The sequence below is a fragment of the Pristiophorus japonicus genome, unplaced genomic scaffold (assembly GCF_044704955.1).
Source record: "Pristiophorus japonicus isolate sPriJap1 unplaced genomic scaffold, sPriJap1.hap1 HAP1_SCAFFOLD_33, whole genome shotgun sequence".
Lineage (NCBI taxonomy): Eukaryota > Metazoa > Chordata > Chondrichthyes > Pristiophoridae > Pristiophorus > Pristiophorus japonicus.
In genome coordinates, this window is record NW_027253106.1 from 815,890 (window position 1) to 823,386 (window position 7,497).

The 7,497-nt window shown below is 48.9% G+C and overlaps 1 non-coding gene across 1 annotated transcript; it reads left to right on the top strand.

The window, feature by feature from the left end:
* Positions 1–667: 667 nt before the first annotated feature.
* On the top strand, positions 668–740 carry trnak-cuu (transfer RNA lysine (anticodon CUU)). Its single transcript has one exon. It is a non-coding gene; the product is annotated as a tRNA-Lys (tRNA).
* The last annotated feature ends 6,757 nt before the right edge of the window (positions 741–7,497 follow it).

The window sequence follows — 7,497 nt, forward strand, 5'->3', positions numbered from 1 at the left end:
TTGTCATATGATATATTTTGCTCTGAGCAGATGAGGAGCTTTTGTGCCGATGCCATTGGGTTTAATTCTGGTAATCTGGTGCTGAAAGTGGAGATGTTTCCGCAGTGTACCGCAAATCATAGACACCATCAGAGGAAGTCTCTCAGGATCGAGGAGGACTTGCTTCCATCCAAAAGTGAGTCCTTTGATGGCTGAACAGTCCGATAGGAGAGCCACAGAACCTGTTACAGGTGGGACAGACATACGTCGAGGGAAGGGGTCGGTGGGACTGGTTTGCCGCGTGCTCCTTCCGCTGCCTGCGCTTGGTCTCTTCATGCTCCTTGCGTCGAGACTCAAAGAGCTCAACGCCCTACCGGATGGACTTTCTCCACCTCGCGCGGTCTGCGGCCAGGGTCTCCCAGGTGTCAGTTGTGATGTCGCACATTACCAGGGAGACTTTGAGGGTGTCCTTGTAACGTTTCCGCTGTACTTCTTTGGCTCGTTTACCCTGAAGGAGCTAATCATAAACACGTAAGGATTCGGGGCCGGAGTTGGCTATTCGTCGCCTCGAGCCTGGTCCACCATTCAAGAAGACCCTGGCAGTTCTTCAACAGCAAGATTCGACATCTGGGGCGGAGCCAACAGGCGCCTGGCTGCAATTAGTGATAAAAACCTGCGTTGGACAGAAGCCTGGCTAGCTCAGTCGGTAGAGCATGAGATTCTTAATCTCAGGGTCGTGGGTTCGAGCCCCACGTTGGGCGATTGTATTTCTTTTCATTTAATGTTGCTTTCATGGAAAACCTCTGACCGAAACGGCACAAAACAAAAATGTTCCTTTCAAAGTCATTGAACTCCGAAATTTCAGCGCGCCACGAATCTCCTGAATCAGATGCCTCCAGTTTTGCCGAATCAATCCATGTCCCTTTGCAATGTTGTGCTCCCACCCACACTATGAAATGTGCCACTAACTTATCGAATCATGGCATGGTTACAGCACGGAAGGCCATTCGGCCAATCGAGCCCGTGCCGACTCTCAGCGAGTCCCACTCCCCCGCTCTTTCTCTGTAGCTCTGCAATTGTTTTTCCTTCAGACCCTTATCCAACTCCCGTCTGAAAGATAAGATTGCGTCTTCCTCCACCGTCCTTTCAAGCCGTGCATTCCAGATCCTAACCACTCGCTGCTAAATGGCCATCTCCTGTTCCGATGTGTAAAGTCTGTGAAACACGAGATCAATTCCTGCCAAACTCACAGCCTTCCGAAATATAGCACCATCATTCTATTCTCGTAAAACCAGCTCCTGAAGTATCGGCCAGCTCTGCAGGTTAAAGCTCTGGTTTTATACTTAAGATTACTTTAACTGTAGTGTAGTGGTTATCACGTTTGCCTTACACGCGAAAGGTCTCTGGTTCGAGCACGGGTGGAAACATTATTTTGGAGACTTTTTTGCTGTGAAATAAATTGAACAAAAGTCGCCCCAGGTTCCTTGTCGCATGAGCACTGAACATTTTAAACCAGTCTCCAACATACAGAGTGAGTAAAATAAGATAGGGGAGAAAACTTCATCAATGATTCAAAATCCTCAAATAATTAAAGTTCAGTTATTGAAGTTTCCACTGTCCCTCAGTAGCAATTCTACAAAACAACGCTGTCGGTTAATGAGTGGGGAATAAAACAAATAATCTTCATCCATCCCCATCCCCCGACACACAGTTTAATTAGTTGCATGTCATTATTTTAAAGATTTTGAATGAAAGAGTTACTTTCTGAATCTGGGCTCCCTCTGTGAGCACCGCACCACGAAACGAGCAGGAAACACATTAAAGAGTTTACCACAATTGCTGACATTTCTTAGCTTTTTTCTTGTGTTTTTTCAGCTCTTCCTCCTTTTCAGCTCCTGACAGCAGATATTGCTGTGATTAAACCTGATCACAATGCAATGTCTGTCTCACTGTTTACACGGTGTCAGGCAGCGATACGCCTGCTGCCCTCATTTATTTCATGTGACAGGACACAAAAGTTCAAAATCAACCTGCAGGTTGCCACACACAACACTGAATAGGCAAGATGGCCGTTCTGTGTTCAGGTCATTGTCTCCTCTGGAGATGTGGGTTCATGTCCCACTTCTGATATTATTTTTGAACCAAAAACTAATGTGCGATAAAATGGAACAAGAGCAGTCCGAGGTGCATTGTCACATGATGCAAGCGATCTCGGATCCGGACCAAAGCTCCCCACACACCGAGCACAGGCTCAGGAAAACGCCGGGGGAGAGGATATCCCGGTCAGTGGGCCTTCCAGTCACACTGAACAAGTGCCCGGCCTGAAACTTTCCAGAGCAATAACTTGTAACTGAAACTTCTACCAGTCAGGATGGCTGAGCGGTCTCCTCTGGAAATTTGGGCTCAAATCCCACTCCTGACATTCAGTGTTTTTAATTGCAAACTCATTTGTTTGACACCACTCTGAAGTGCTTTGGGACATCCATCGAACTGAATAAAATGACCCCACTTCAAGTGCAAACAATGATATCAAAGTTACTTCTCAAACTGGGAACCGATCCTGGTTGGCTGTAGCGAAAGGAATGGTTTTGTGAAGCATTGAAATGTGCCCTCTAAATATCTCGCACTGCTCATTTAAAAACACGGTTATAATTTGTTTCAGTGCAAAAGAAGGCAGGCTCGAAGGGCCAAATGGTCGAATCCTGCTCCTGGTTCTTGTGTTCTTATACAGAGCACAGAATAAATGATTAAATGATCAACTCTCTCTGTTCGCATTTCTTTCATTGTGATGGTTTCCTGGGAAAGCACCATAAAAGTTTAGGGAAAATAATTCACCCAACATGGGGCTCTATCGCACGACCCGGAGATTAAGAGTCTTATACTCTCCATACTGAGCGAGCCGGGCCTGCATAAATTGCATCTTCCTGTCGCTGATTGCTGCCAGGCGCCTGTTGGCATCGCCCCGTGGGTTTATCTCAAGCTTCAAACCACGAAACCGGTTCTCCTGAATTTCAAGGCTTGTACGGAGATCAATCATCAAAAGCCGTGTCATTAACCACAGCTGGGCCGTCAATTTTCTGATCGCAAAGTACTTTCAGTCCTTGTCAATATCTCTTGTCTATTTGCCGGTGTTTCCCGATTCTGTCAGTCTCTCTGGCTCTTTAATCTGTGTGTGGTCACCTGCAGGTTGATTCTCGATGAATGCCTGTGTTTGTGTCTTCAACACCAATAGAAAATGTTTCTTATATATTTCTTACGTTCTCTCCAATGCCTTGATATCCTTCGTAAATTGTGGTGCTCAGAACTGTAAACAGTTCTCCAACTGAGGCCTAAACCGGGATTGAAAAGGTATGGTATAACTTCCTCGCTGGTGTCCTCTATTTCACTACATTTCAAGCCAAGGGCCCTGTATTCTTTTTAAACAACTTAGCAACTTATCTATCCAGCTTCAAAGATTTCTGTGTAAAATCACTCAATCCTTCTGCTTCCCTTTCAACACAATACCATTTCGTTTACGTTTTCTCATATCACCTCCCTTTGTTTCCCAGACCTTGCACACAGGTACAGGATGCGGCCCACTCAGCCCCTTGAGCCTGTTACACAGGAACAGGAGGAGGCCCATTCAGCCCCTCGAGCCTGTTACACAGGAAGAGGAGTAGGCCCAATCAGCCTCTCGAGCCTGTTACACAGGAACAGGAGTAGGCCCACTCAGCCCCACGAGCCTGTTGCACAGGAAGAGGAGTAGGCCCATTCAGCCCCTTTGAGCCTGTTACACAGGAACAGGAGTAGGCCCATTCAGCCCCTTGAGCCTGTTACACAGGAACAGGAGTAGGCCCATTCAGTCCCTCGAGCCTGTTGCACAGGAACAGGAGGAGGCCCATTCAACCCCTTGATCCTGTTACACAGGAAAAGGATTAGGCCCATTCAGCCCCTCGAGCCTGTTGCACAGGAACAGGAGGAGGCGCATTCAGCCCCTAGAGCCTGATACACAGGAACAGGAGGAGGCCCATTCAGCCCCTCGAGCCTGTTGCACAGGAACAGGAGGAGTCCATTCAGCCCCTCAAGCCTGTTACTCAGGAACAGGAGGAGGCCCATTTAGCCCCTTGAGCCGGTTCCACCATTCAATGAGATCATGGCTGGTCTGTGAGCAAACTCCATATACCCGCCTTTGTCCCATATTCCTTAATACCTTTGGTCAAAATGCGATGTAATATGAACAACTGACCCAGCACCAACTGCCCTTTGCAGCAGGGAGTTCCAAGCTCTCCCACCCTGTGTGTGTTGGAATGTTTCCGAATAGCACTCCTGAAACATCTGGCTCTAATATTTAGACTATGGCCACTAGTCTGGGACTCCCCAACCAGCGGGAATCATTTCTCTCTGTCTACTCTATCTGGTCCCTTATTAAGTTGAAAATTTTGATCAAATCACTGCTCGACCCTCTAATTTCCAGTGGGTGTAATATCATATCTTAATTTAAACCTTGGAATCCAGGTATCATTCTGGGAAACCGACACAGTGCTCCCTCCAAAGCCAATATAGCCTTCCTAAGGCAAGGTCAGTGAAAACTGCATCAAGGGACGGGTCTTACTAGATTTAATCTGATGGTTTCCAGCAGTCATTTGGTAAGGACCCACACATCATCATCATCATCATCATAGGCGGGTCCTCGACCGAGGAAGGCTTAATTCCACATGGGTTCACAGGTGTTTCAATGAATGACCCGATTTTCCAGTCCTGAACTCCAATCAAAGGGTGGAAGATGCCTGTGGGTGGATTGTTTTAACGTGGTGTGACCATTGCACACCAGCCACCACACGGGATTGACAGAGCGAGGCCTGGTCCAGTGGCAAGGTTAAACAGGACGGCTGGTGACCTGCTCTGCTGCACCTCATCAAAACCCAGGTCGCCGTTTGGTGCGTGGGCAGGAACATCGGCGGGACCCAGGTACAGCGGAGGAGCGGGAAGGTCAGTGTGGAGGAACAGTGAGAGATCGTGGTGGAGGAGCCGTGAGAGATCGTGGTGGAGGAACGGTGAGAGGTCCTGGTCGAGGAACGGTGAGAGATCGTACGGAGGTGCGGCGAAGGTGAAACACAAGGGATGATGGCAGAAATCAAAGTTGAGGCAACGTATGTGTTGTGAATCTGTAAAGCATGCACTCCCATGTTCCGCCACCAGGGAGCTCATCCCCTGAAGTCCCAAGGGATCCCAGCACCATTTGGGAGCACTGTATATAAGCAGGCCCCCATGGCCAGTTCCTCACTCTGGAGTGTCTTATGAAAGACTGAGGTCACTGTTACTTTAACCTCCCATGTGCAGCATCATCTGTCTTCGGAACACAATAACTGGCGACGAGTATATGAATCCAGCACAAACTTGAGGCAAACTGTGGGCATCCTGGAGAAGTTCTCGGAAGGTGAGGAATGGGAAGCCTATGTCGAATGGCTAAACCAGTACTTTGTAGCCAACGAGGTGGACGGAGAAGGAAGTGCTGCAAAAAGGAGAGTTGTCCTCCTCACAGTCTGTGGGGCTCAGACATACAGTCTCATGAAGAATCTTCTGGCTCCGGTGAAACCCACAGACAAATCGTATGAGGAGCTGTGTACACTGGTTCGGGAGCATCTTAACCCGAGGGAGAGCGTGCTATGGCGAGGTATCGGTTCTGCACGTGCCAGCAATCTGAAGGTCAGGAAGTGGCGAGATACATCGCGGAGCTCAGGCGACTTGCAGGATAATGTGAGTTTTATGGCTACCTGGAGCAAATGCTCAGAGACTGTTTTGTACTGGGCATTGGCCACGAGACCATCCTACGAAAAACTTTAGCTGTACAGACACCGATCCTCAGTAAGGCCATTGCGATAACACAGGTATTTATGTCCACCAGTGATAACACCAAACAAATCTCTCAGCACACAAGTTCTAGCAAGTTTCATAAATTAACTGGAACTGCGTTTGTGAGCAGAAATATACAGGGCAGAACCCACGAGTCTGCAACTGCCAGCAGGCCTCAGGTGACCCAGATAACTCAGTGTCCCCAACAAAGGATGAGTGCAAGGCAATTCACAACTTGTTGGCGTTGTGCAGGCTTCCATTCAGCCTATTCATGCCGCTTCAAAGGGTATGTTTGCAAGAGCTGTGGAACAATGGGGCATCTCCAACGAGCTTGCGAATGAGCTGCAAGCTCTGCAAAAGCTGCTAACCACCATGTGGCAGAGGAAGATCGGTCCATGGTGGATCAAGCAATTTCGAGCCTCAGAGAGAGGAGGCAGATGCTGAAGTACACGGGGTGCACACATTTTAGACGAAATGTCCACCTATAATGCTAAATGTAAAATTGAATGGCTGACCCCAAACCATGGAACTGGAATCTGGCGCTAGCCAATCCATCCTGAGTAAAAAGATGTTTGAGAGACAGTGGTGCAACAAGGCATTCAGAGCAGCCCGAAGCCCCATCCACATGAAACTGAGAATGTACACCAAAGAACATTTAACTGTCCTGGGCAGCGCCATGGTCAAGGTCACCTACGAGGGCACGGTGCACGAATTGCCACTCTGGATTGTCCCTGGCGCTGGCCCCACACTGCTTGGAAGGAGCTGGCGGGGAAAATCCGCTGCAACTGTGATACCATCCGAACGCTATCACATATCGATGAGGCCTTATGTGCCCAGGTTCTGAACAAATTTCCTTCCCTTTCTGAGCCAGGCATTGGAAACTTTTCCAGGGCGAAGGTGCGGATCCACTTGGTCCCAGAGGCACGATCCATTGACCACAACGCCCGAGCGGAACCTCACATGATGAGGAGAGAGAGGAAATCGAGCTGGACAGGCTGCAACACGAGGGCATCATCTCCCCAGTGGAATTCAGCGAGTGGGCCAGCCCGATTGTTCCAGTACTCAATAGTGATGGCACTGTTTGGGTTTGCGGCGATTATAAAGTAACTATTAATCGTTTCTCGCTACAGGACCAATAACCGCTACCTAAGACAGACGACCTATTTTGCACGCTGGCAGGAGGCAAGGCGTTCACCAAGCTTGACCTGACTGCGGCCTACATGATGCAGGAGCTGGAGGAGTCTTTGAAGGTCCTCACCTGCATAAACACGCAAAAGGGACTGTTCAGCGACAACAGATGCCCGTTTGGAATTCGGTCGGCTGCAGCGATCTTCCAGAGAAACATGGAGAGCCTACTCAAGTCGGTAGCACACACGGTGGTCTTTCAGGACGACATATTGGTTATGGGTCTGGACACCGCCGAACACATAAAAAACCTGGAGGAGGTCCTCCAGCGACTGGATCGCGTAGGGCTGCGGCTGAAGAGGTCGAAATGCGTCTTCATGGCAACAGAAGTGGAGATTTTGGGGAGAAAGTTCACGGCGGACGGCATTCGGCCCACAGACGCCAATAAAGAGGCTATCATGAACGCGCCCAGGCAACAGAACTTCACGGAGCTGCGGTCGTTCCTTGGACTCCTCAACTATTTTGGTAACTTCCTCTCGGGGTTAACCACCTTTTAGAACC